The sequence below is a fragment of the Scylla paramamosain genome, chromosome 17 (assembly GCF_035594125.1).
Source record: "Scylla paramamosain isolate STU-SP2022 chromosome 17, ASM3559412v1, whole genome shotgun sequence".
Taxonomy (NCBI): Eukaryota; Metazoa; Arthropoda; class Malacostraca; order Decapoda; family Portunidae; genus Scylla; species Scylla paramamosain.
In genome coordinates this window covers 21,407,295-21,419,794 of record NC_087167.1, presented here as the reverse complement: position 1 = coordinate 21,419,794, position 12,500 = coordinate 21,407,295, and the positions used below count along the sequence as shown (strand labels likewise).

The 12,500-nt window shown below is 46.2% G+C and overlaps 1 protein-coding gene across 1 annotated transcript in view; it reads left to right on the top strand.

The window, feature by feature from the left end:
- Window positions 1-12,500, top strand: part of LOC135108630 (calcium-dependent secretion activator-like) — a 108,048-nt gene that overhangs the window by 70,176 nt on the left and 25,372 nt on the right. The gene's annotated exons all lie outside the window — the stretch shown is intronic.

Genomic DNA, 12,500 nt, shown 5'->3' with positions numbered 1-12,500 from the left:
CCTCTCAGTTCTGCCGATAAAAAGGCCTTTACTTTGCTTTACTATATCCAGAATAGGGTATAGCTCGTTCTTTCAAGAATTTTCTTAATTCCGCTGTAGTCCATGATTGTGGCGGTGATGTATCCATTGTGCAGGGTAGTCGAGTGTCTGTGTTTTGGTTTGCTCGCTGCCCAAGTACCCGAGGATAGTGATCGTACCGCAAAAATAAAGTCTCTGATACAAAATTATATTTTCTTTACATTAAATGGATTTGCCTGTTGTTTAGTACATGAAAATGCAAGTATATATTAGTATACTTCCATTGAGGTCAGTAGAAAATTACAGATTGCCTGCCTTGATACACTTATAGGCTCTTTTAAGAATATTATCTGAAATTATGAATAGAGGCTCAAACAATGTCATGTGCTGTCAGTTATCACGAAATTAATTGACTTAAAATTCAGACGCATTACTGTGCAACGATACACCTTTGTAAGCTTGTAAAACCTTGCCCCAAAAAGTATTTATTTTCCGGCGAGAATTAAAAATTCTGGCGCTATCTGGTATCAAAACGCTCACTGCGACGTCTCTAATTCCAAGCCACCTGTGGCTCTCTCAATGACCCCCAACACCATCATTACTGCACAACTGCATTTTTCCAGTAGCTTTTCCCAGCAGCAAGATGTCTAAGTTTTATGATCACCTTCATTTTGGCAGTAAGTGGGTTGCTCTTTTCTGTGTCCTGTAAAGCTTGCCTCACTAGATCAGTCTAAACAGTATCTTTTGATGAGTTCTGTGTCACTAAGTTTATTCAATACATCCTTTTTGTATAAATAATTTGAGCTGGAGATGTTGTGAAGGAGCCATTTTGGCTGTGGGATCATCTGTCATAAGCCACTAAGTGTAGACTGGTGTCTGGGAATGGATTAATCCATTTTACATTGGTGAAATAGTTTCTGTTTTTTAATGTTTCAGATTTCAAATGGCATTCAGGAACAAGTTAAGTTTGAGGACTGAGGTTCCACTATATATATATATATATATATATATATATATATATATATATATATATATATATATATATATATATATATATATATATATATATATATATATATATATATATATATATATATATATATATATATATATATATATATTGTAACTTCACCACCCCGTGGGCCGTCACACTTACACTTTTAGGGTCCGGTGCTTCCTGCATACGTGACGGTGAACTTACCCTGCGGCACTCCGTGTTCTCCCCTGGCTCCCCTCAGAAGGCGAGTAGTAAAACACACTTGTCGGCTTCTGGCCCTCTATTCTTCGTTGCTCACACTACACAGTAGTTCTATGCTGTAGCTCGGCACCCCGGGCCTCTTGTCGACCCTCGGAAGGCTTCTTGACGCCTCGCTCCAGCCCACAAAGGCACATACAAGTACAGGAGGCAGTGTCGGCGACGCGCGGGCTTTCTTCCCTCACCAGTGTTCTCCCGCCACTGTCTCCCAAACTGTTCCGCCACCAATCCCAGGGCTGCTACACGTCACATGATACTCCCGAGCCCCAGGGTAGGCGGCCGGCGAGGTGACGTAGTGTGACGTCATCCTCCACTTCCGCTGGGACTCAGTCTGGGTATCTTCATGATCTTGCCCTCTCATGACACTACCCCCTCCTGTAAAGAGACTGAGCGCCCTCGCTCCCCAACTCTCTCTATTCCCTTTAGGTTACAGATACACCCCCAAAAACAAGAAAATAATACTTCAACTTTAGGTATATCAAAAATCAACAAAGAACATAATCCTCACTCCATTTGGGTGGATGCCGCTCCCGTCTGGGTCTCCCTACTACAGGTCCAGCATCGACATCCGCCAGTGCCCCCTCCAAGGGACACAACTCATCCGCTCCACCTTCCTCCATCACCAGCGGCTCAGGCTCTCTCAGGTCCAGGTCTCCGTCATCCTCCATCACCAGGGGCTCGTCGTCCCCAAGGCCCTCGTCCTTGTCCTCCTCTTCGTCATTGGTCAGGAGAGCAGCTCGCTCTCCCCAGGAGAAGTTTCCAGGGCCATGGTAACCCCAGAGCCTGTCAGCGTGCACCACCAGTGCCCGCTTCCTTGGCCCTTGGCGTATCCTGAAGGTGACGTCCGAGATGACCTTCTCCACCACGTATGGCCCCTCCCAGGGGCTCTGGAGCTTAGGGGACAATCCTTTCTTACGCCGAGGGTTGTGCAGCCACACCTGATCCCCCTCGCTAAAGGGTGGTGCCGTTGCCCGGCGGTCGTATCGGTCCTTCATCGCCTCACCGGACACCTTCAGGTTACCCCTCACCTGATGGTGCACCTCCCGGAGACGGTCCTGTAGGGCTGTAGCGTACTGGGTGATGGTAGTGGGCAGGTCTTCGTCCGGCGGCCTGCCAGTCACGAGGTCCACTGGTAGCCGGAGCTCCCGCCCACACATCAGCCGGGCTGGCGTGTAACCGGTCACCTCATGCTCGGCTGACCGGTAGGCCAAGAGAAGCAGGGGGATTTTTAAGTCCCAGTCCTCTTGCCCTTCCTGGCAATATTTGGCCAACTCCTGCCCCAACGTGCGGTTGTAGCGTTCCACCATGCCATCCGACTGCGGCCGCAGGGGTGTAGTACGAGTTTTCTTGACGCCCAGCAACTGGCAGCACTCCCGGAATACTGCCGACTCAAACTCCCTGCCCTGGTCAGAGTGCAGCTCGTGCGGCACGCCAAACCGGGCGAAGAACTCGTCCACTAACACACCTGCCACGGTGGCAGCCTCATGGTTTGGCAGCGGATACGCTTCTGGCCATTTAGTGAAGTAGTCCATGGTCACACACACAAAGCGGTTACCTCTCAGTGTCTGAGGGAACGGACCCAGGATGTCTACTGCCACCCTCTCCATAGGTGCCCCAACCTGATACACCTGTAAGGGAGCAACTGTCTTTCTCCCGGGGCCCATCTTCCCACAGCACACGTCACACACTTTGCACCATTCACTAACGTCCTTCCGCATGCCTACCCAATAAACCCGCTGCTTTAACCGCCCTAGCGTTTTCCTCACACTGAAGTGACCACTTGCATTTCCACCGTGAGCCTCGCGTACTAAGGCCTCCCTCATATTCACAGGGACAATTGTTTGCCAGAAGGCCACACCGCCGTCACATGACTCCCACCGCCGTTGCAGCACACCGTCACTCACTCGCAACACTGCCCATTGCTGCCACAACGCCTTGGCGGCAGGGCTTAGCGGGGCCACGCTTTCCCATGGCGGTTTTTCTTCGCCTTCTTCCCGCAGTGTCACTATGGGCCCGATATCAGCGTCCTGTCGCTGGGCCTGTTTGAGGTCCTCTCCCCACTCAGTGTCACTGACAAGACCGGCAGCCTTCACGCACACAGGCTCAGTCTCATGGCGTCTACAATGCCTGCAGTCACTGTCGCAAGGACGGCGACTCAAACTGTCAGCATTGCTATGCATTTTTCCAGGCCGGTATTCGATGTTGTAGTCATGCTGCTCCAGCTTGCCAATCCACCTGGCCAGCTGCCCCTCCGGGTTTCTGAGGGTTTTCAGCCACCTCAGAGCAGCATGGTCTGTCCTAATCCTGAATCTGGCCCCGTACAAGTAAGGATGGAAGTGATCAATGGCCAGGATCACTGCCAACAACTCCTTACGAGTGACGCAATAGTTCCTTTCAGGGGCTGAGAACTTCCTGCTGAAGTAGGAGACGACCCACTCTTGTCCGTCTTTCTCCTGGGACAAGACGGCTCCTACTCCCTCAGCACTCGCATCACAATCCAACACGTATGGTTTCATTGGATCCGGGTATGGTAACACAGGGGCGTTAGCGAGAGCCTCTTTCAGAGTTTCAAAGGCCCGTTGACAGTCCTCGCTCCAGTGAAAGCATGCCCCTTTACGAGTCAAGTGATGGAGTGGCACCGCAATTTGCGCAAAACCCTTCACAAACCTCCGGTAGTACGTACACAACCCAAGGAACCCGCGCACTTCCGTCACACTGCGCGGCACTGGCCACTCCTTAACTGACTCTACCTTACCAGGGTCTGTTTTCACTCCCTCACTACTCACTATGTGACCCAGAAACGGCACTTCCCTCTGGAACAGGCTACACTTCTTTGGGCTGAGTTTCACATTTGCCCCCCTGAACCTGTCCAACACTGTCTTAAGCCTCTCCAGAGCCCCCTTGAACGAATTCCCGTACACTAGCACATCGTCCAAGTACACCAGGGCGCTTTTCCACAGCAACCCATCCAACACACGCTCCATTAGACGCTCAAAGGTGGCCGGGGCATTCACCAGACCAAAACTCATCACTTTAAACTGATACAGTCCCTGCCCATACGAGAAGGCCGTTTTCTCTCTGTCCTCCTCCGCAACCTCAACTTGATGGTAACCTGATTTCAAGTCTAAGGTGGAGAACCACTGGGCCCCCGTGAGCGTGTCAAGCGTGTCATCCACCCTCGGTAGAGGGTAAGAGTCCTTTGTCGTCACTGCGTTAAGGCCCCGATAGTCCACACAACACCTGGTAGACCCATCCTTCTTCTTAACGAGGACAACAGCAGCACTCCAGGGACTAGCCGACTTTTCGATTATCCCTTGCGCGCGCAACTCCTCCACGGCTTTTTCCACTTCCAGCCGACGAGCAGGCGCAATCCGGCAGGGCGGAAACTTAACCGGCCGACTATCCCCTGTGTGAATGCGGTGTTTAACCAGACTGGTCCGGCCCAGGTCATTATCTCCCTGCGAGAAGACATCTGCATACAGAGTCAGCACTTCCTTCACCTCGTCCACCTGTTCCCCAGACAGGCATGCCGAACTCCTCTGCAATAGATCCTGCAGATGAGGTGGAACCCCAGTGCTACTCCCCTGCATGTCCTCGCAATGACCTTCCGGGTCCATAGTCGTCTGTACACCTTCACACTCTTCCGACCCTTGACTTTCCTCCTTCTGTTCCTTACTGAGACGGCAGCGGTGGCTGGCTTCGGGTAGGGACGCAGTATGGGCTCGGTGAGTTTCAATTGAAGCTTCACACTCCTCTGCGTCAACACCGCCCTCCTGTAGCGGCACCACACTACCTCTGACCGACATAGTCATTTCCCCGAAGTCCAGCACCGCCCTGCTCTGCTTCAGGTAGTCTAGGCCGAGCAAGTTCTCCCCGACGTCCGCTACAAAGACGGGAAAATGCTCCTCCGTGCTGCCAACCGCAATCCTGGCATGCACTGGTCCCCTCAGCTGTGTGCAGTGCCCTGTAATACCACACAGTTGTTGCTGGGCCACCGGGGGCTGTCCAGTTGCCACCACCCCGTCCTGCACGAAGGTATGTTCCGCGCCCGAGTCCACAGTGAGGCAGCAAGATTTGCCATCCACTTGCCCGCCCACCTGCACTGTCCGGGCACCCTCAGCACGGCAACTTAGGCGGACTGGGGTCTCTGGCTCTCTGGCTGGCGCTCGACCCCTTCCACCAGCCTCTTTCCGTTTCCCCCAGCCTCCTTGCTATCCCTGGGAGAGACGAGGGCACACTCTGCCGTCTTGTGCCCCTGACCGCAGTTCCAACAACAGGGTTTGTACTGGTACTGCCCTGCTCTGCCGTTGACAGCCTTTCCGCTACTCGATCCCTGCGGGCAGTACCTCTTGGTGTGCCCCTGCTGCCCGCAAGAGTAGCACTTACCCCTGAACTCACCTAGGGGCGGTGAAGGGCTAGAGTAGGCCTTCTGCACGGCCCCTTTCTTTGCCTTCATTCTCTGCGGGACATAATTCCCGCTGGGTCGCTCCCGTGTCGTCCGGAGAAATGACTCCATCTCCAGGCCCCTCGCCAGGGCCTCCTGAAGGTCCTTGGGGTGTGCCTGCTGGACGTATATCCTCAGTTGTTGGTTATCGATGGCATCAACGAACTGATCCCGCAGGAGAATGGTGATCATCTCCTCACTGGCCTCCGGGTACGCACGCCGCACCAGCACCTCCAAATCCTGCGCCAGGCGTGTCAGGGTCTCCCCCGGGCCTCGTAACCTGGCCCGGAACCTTGTCCTGAACACCTCGGTTTGGTGCTGGTACCCGTACCTCCTCTCCAGTGTCGCCGTCACTTTACTATACGAGCACCGCTGGGCAGCTGGCAGCTGGTTCAGGACTTCTAATGCCGGTCCTTTGAGTGCCCACACCAGCTGAATGGCCATCTCAGGGCGACTCCACTGGCGGGCGCTGGCCAAGAGCTCGAACTGTGTCTTATACGCTTCCCAAGACACTGTTCCATCGAACTCCTGTGGCCGGCGCCTCGTCCCGTCCTTCAGCCTCCGTGACGTGGAGCTGGCAGCAGAGGGGTACGACTTTACTGAGGCTGGCAGGGATGGTGGAGGTGATAAGACGTTTACAGGAGAGCGTAGGGGAGACGGTATCACCTTGGCCAATGGAGAAAGGCTGTTTAGGCTTCTGTGACAACTATTATCCTCCTCCTCTTCGTCACTCCCCCCCTCAGTCTCACTAGCACGCCCACTTGACCGGGACAGCGTGCCTTTATGCTGAGAGAGTACAGGAGGCGCCTGTGCCGCCACAACCTCATCCACATATCTCCTCAGTTCACTGGCCGCTTTTTTCCACCTCTCCCTTCACCTGATCCTTGGTGAACACTTCACTTAACACCTCGTCTTTAACCCGTGAACACTCCTCCTTCACGAGCCCCATAACCTCCTTAAATACACGGTTTACACTGCTCGTCACCGCTTGCAACTCAGCATGCTGTACCTCTCCCTGCGCCTTCAGGGCACTCATAACATCCGCTAGTGTGATTTCTTTCGCCGCCATGCTGACTTAATTACTGTAAGGCACCGTAACTTAACACAACACGCAGCTTACCATGGCAAAACACACTGCACCGTCCGCCCGCCCGCTGCGATCCACAAGTACGTTACCCGTACCACCGCTGTTCGCCTCCCCTGTCCAATACACACGCACACTCGGTAACACACCGCGACGCACACAGTTAGCACTTAACTCATCCCACTCCTGACACCACTGTAACTTCACCACCCCGTGGGCCGTCACACTTACACTTTTAGGGTCCGGTGCTTCCTGCATACGTGACGGTGAACTTACCCTGCGGTGCTCCGTGTTCTCCCCTGGCTCCCCTCAGAAGGCGAGTAGTAAAACACACTTGTTGGCTTCTGGCCCTCTATTCTCCATTGCTCACACTACACAGTAGTCCTATGCTGTAGCTCGGCACCCCGGGCCTCTTGTCGACCCTCGGAAGGCTTCTTGACGTCTCGCTCCAGCTCACAAAGGCACATACAAGTACAGGAGGCAGTGTCGGCGACGCGCGGGCTTTCTTCCCTCACCAGTGTTCTCCCGCCACTCTGTCTCCCAAACTGTTCCGCCACCAATCCCAGGGCTGCTACACGTCACATGATACTCCCGAGCCCCAGGGTAGGCGGCCGGCGAGGTGACGTAGTGTGACATCATCCTCCACTTCCGCTGGGACTCAGTCTGGGTATCTTCATGATCTTGCCCTCCCGTGAAAATATATATATATATATATATATATATATATATATATATATTTACCTAGTTGTGTTTTACAGGAAAAGAGCTATGCTCATGCTGTCCTGTCTCCATATCTATAAGCATTCAGCTTAACTGTAAATTCATGAATATTTTTTGCTTGTGTGTATGTGTGTGTGTGTGTGTGTGTGTGTATCATAGAAATCACTATTTCTAACTTTATAGGTATGGATACTGAAATTTGCTTATCTAGGAGCATAGTTGAAAGTTCTTACAAAGAACCTTAGGCACTTAAACTTAGATATCTGGTGATGACTTACCTAAAGAAAGTCATAATAGAATAGGTCCAGTGTACTGTAAATACTAGCTAACTAGCACCAGTCAGCAGACTGTGCACTGCTCTCAGCCACTCAATGTGTATCTCAGCTCTGTCCTCACTTCTCTTGCTTGTGATGCTGCTAGAGGTATTTTTTTAGAATGCAAAATTATTGTGCTTATATGTAATTTTTTTGTTTCTACTTTTTATAAGTGAATGTAAACATATGTATTGGTGTCCATCATGATTGTGTTTGTCACCCCACAAAATATGCACTCAAAATTTGGCAATAACTTATAAAATTACTTGGAATAACTTTCCATCATATTTTATTACAATTTTAATACAATAAATTTACAAAGTTAATTAAAAAGTACAATAAAGAATTATTTGAAATAATTTTATATTTTATTACAATACTAATGCAATTAGTTTACATAGCTGATCAGAATCACAATAAAAGAAATGCTTTGAGTAACTTTATTGTATTTTATTACAATACTATAAATAGCTATACAATACATAAATTTTATTACAATACAATAAATTTACAAAGTTAGTTAAAAAGTACAACAAAAAATTATTTGAAATAATTTTATATTTTATTACAATACTAATGCAATTAGTTTACATAGCTGATCAGAATCACAATAAAACAAATGCTTTGAGTAACTTTATTGTATTTTATTACAATACTAATACAATTAATTTACAAAGATAATTAAAAAGTACAATCACTGTATTGCATATCAAGCTTCATTTAAGAAATGAAAATGATACCAGTATCTCAGAATCTACATAATTAACAGTTATTTTTATGAAAACTAAAACTATGTTTTCTGATCATTTTTAGATGTGGCACATTGGGGCATTTCCCTGAGCAGCTCCTCATATATATCATTATGAGTAGTACTATACAGAGTATAGAAGTAGATATAAGAAAGAGAAAGCAGGAGAGAAAGAATAGAAAGAAGAGATAGAGAGAAAAGAAAGAGAGCGGGAAAAAGTGAGTGGGCAGTGTGCGATAATTCATGTCTGTTCCATGTATAATTTCTATAAAATTGTGCGTTACCCACCCGAACTTAATCCCCTTAAAATTGCATTTACTTCCTCTTATCCCCAAGAACTGTAGTTGATAAATAATGAATAGAAGAGTTGCCCTCCCTTATAAGGTAATAAAATTTCACAAGCCCCCAAATAAACACAGTAATTTTTATAACTTAGCCTTTGTTTTAAACTAAGCATGAGTGCTGTGAGTTTTGAGTATAGCATGCAGAGTGGGCCAGGTTTCTCATCCCCAACCATTCTCCTCTCACTTCTCTCCCCATACTCTGTACCTTTTCTCTCATGGGAAATCCCTGCCCATTCCTTGTCTTCTCTCTTCCTACCAATGCACTCCCACCAGTCAGTGGTGAGCTGACATGCAGAAGCAAAGGGCATACAGTTAGAGCTAGTCATTTCAGGTGTGTTAAGGCAATATTACAGGGGGCATAATTGTAAAGTACCTATGGGAGATGATAGTGTTATGCCTCACTCTACTTGTTGTTATATGGCCCTACAGGAGGCTGTGATCTGGGCGGCTCTAAATATTATTTGGAAGGGCATCCTTTGCCCTGTGTCTTGCCACCCATGTGTGTGTGAGTATTGGTTCCATGCGCAGTTCTAGTTTGTCCTGGTGTCCAATGTGAAATGAACATGCACCTGTCCTCTCCCCTTTTAATGAAATCCCTGTGTTTTGAGTGTCCTTGTGTTTGTTAAATGTTACTGTATGTGTCCTTATTGTCCTTGTCTTTGCCAGAGAACTAGTTCATGTGGAGGTCTATGTTCAACCATCTCTTTCTCCAGGCTCTCCAGTTTTAAGGAAGTTTGAGCCTGTCATCAGAGGGACTGAAGACAAGTTGATCTCAGGCTTATAGTGATATAATATCCTTTTTGGGCAGTGGGTGGTTAGTCACATGGGAGATAGTCCTCAGGGTATCATACCCTCATATTGTGGTGTCTTCGCTGCCTGAGCTCCCTAGAACGTGACTCGATGAGTCTTTTTGCAGTTATTGGGAGAAGCTGGCAGTGTATACTTCGTTCCCTGTTGGCTTGATAGATGTTTGTAACCAGCCAATTGCTTGGATTCATATTGTTTGTGCCCTGCACTAGGCTACAAGAAAGGTACTTTAGGGAGAAGTTGACCCAAAGGAGTGGCAGCTGGGAGAGGAGCTGGATCTGGTCATAACAATATATACATGTGTGTGTGTGTGTGTGTGTGTGTGTGTATATATATATATATATATATATATATATATATATATATATATATATATATATATATATATATATATATATATATATATATATATATATATATATATATATATATATATATATATATATATATATATATATATATATATATATATATATATATATATATATATATATATATATATATATATATATATATATATATATATATATATATATATTGTGCTTCTATGTTGCACAATTTTGCTGTGTCCCTAATCTGTAAGACTAGCTTTTGTGGGTTCAAGGGAATGCTTTGTTTTATAATTTTTACTTAACTTGTATTATTTACATATATTTACACTCAGATGATCATACACGACTTCCAACAACAACAAGAAACTACAAAAATTGTTTCATCTCTCTTGAAATAAATTCCATTAAATATCTTCAACACTTCACATTACACTTCCAATTCAAATCACTTCACATATTTAATACTCAATGATAAATCAGATTCTACACAAATCTCACAACTAATATTTAATGAGGAACCCATCTTACACCTACCCAATCCCTCTCTGTCAATATATAACACCAACATCTTATTCTGACTGCATTACAACTGTCTGGCTCTACTTACTTGGTACTGTGACTGGTGGCTTGCCAATCTTGACCCTCTCTGGTCTGACAGCTCTGTCTAGCTTGTTTCTCTGTCTGCTTCTGTCTATTCCTGTCTCCTACACCTCATAATTCAGTAAAATCCCTCTTATCCGGCATCAACGGGACCGCCAACATGCCAGATACTTGAATACTGCCGGATACTTGAATAGAAGTGAAATTACGTCCACAATCACCACCCTACACTCACGCATCTTACCATAACAAAGATCAGCTGATCTTAATCAGCAGCTGATCTGATCAGCTGCTTAAGTGTATGCACAACACGCTTCCTCTTTTCTACAACTTTAGGCATGATGAAGATGTCAAGCGATAAACAGTGCACACGCGGGACAGTCACTGAGTAAACACAGTGCAGTGGGCTGCGGCTGGCGCGAAGCAGTGCGCTCTGGTGGCGAGGGGACAAAGTATGCCTCGCGCGGGAATTTTAATCGATTTTATGAGTACACATTGATTTTTTATTGATTTTAAGGCTCTGGGAAAAATGTGCCGGATACTTGAAGCTGCCAGATACTCGAATGCCAGATGAGAGGGATTTTACTGTATACACATGATGTTAGAGCGACCTTTTGCCCCAACAAGGCTTCCATTGCTATAAGATTTATTTTCCAATACTTCTGTCATGCAGTTCATTTTCCTGTAACTTTCAATAAGGTTAATTTTCGAGTAACTATATTTATTTTCTCATTCTTTGATCATATGGTTAATTTTCCTATACTCTGTAAGGTTCACTGTCAAGTAACTATATTAATATTCCCATATTTTGATCATACAGTTTATTTTCCCTCAAGTTTCAATAAGGTTCATTCTCAAGTAACTCTGGTAATCACATCTTCTAATCAGAACAAGGAGGCAGCATTTCCTATGGTGTGCCAGCTGTCCGTGTTGTCCATGTCATCTGCTAACAGTGACCTATGCTTCCCTCGTATACTAATTCAGTGATAGCCACCTGGGTATCTCTTCGTGTAATCTGGTGCTAATCTCCAGCTTTATTAGTCTTGTGACGACTCACCACATCTTGTTCTCCTCGGTGCTCATGTCTTGTCTCTTATCTGTAAGGGTGGCAATAGCTTCCTGGTACCTCCTTTTGTGTTTATCATCTTCCTCCCTAATTTGTTCTTTCTACTTAGAATGTTTTTTTAATCAGAAAGGATGTATTGAAAGAATTTAGTGAAACTGAACTCATCAAAAGATATTGTTTAGACCAAGCAGGCATTCCCTTTGTCACTGATCTAGTGAGGGAAGCCTTACAGAGTGACACAGAGAGGAGCAATTCACTTACTGCCAAAATTGAGGTGATCATAACACTTAGACATCTTGCTGCTGGGAAAAGCTACTGGGAAAATGCAGTTGTGCAGTACTTATGGCATTGTGGGTCATAGAGATAGCCACAGGAGGCTTGGGATTACTCCTGAGTGCCAAAAGTTGTTTGTTTACATTGAGGTTCTTCAACATCTTCAAAGACAGTAATTCATACTGTCTTACCTTCTGTGTCTCTCCTCCAAATATATAAAAACAAAGGAAATTTTTATAGAAACTATAAAAACAACAACAAATTGTCACTTTTTGTGACAATTATTAACAAATTGTCACTTTTGCTGTCTTGTAGTATTTAAAATCATGTAACTTTGTTCAAAAACTGAATCATGGTACAGTAACCAAAGCAATTATGAGTTAAAATTTTTGTAAAAAAAAACTGAGTTGTTTGAAAAGGGAGATGTTCGGTAACCGAGTTCCAATATATATATATATATATATATATATATATATATATATATATATATATATA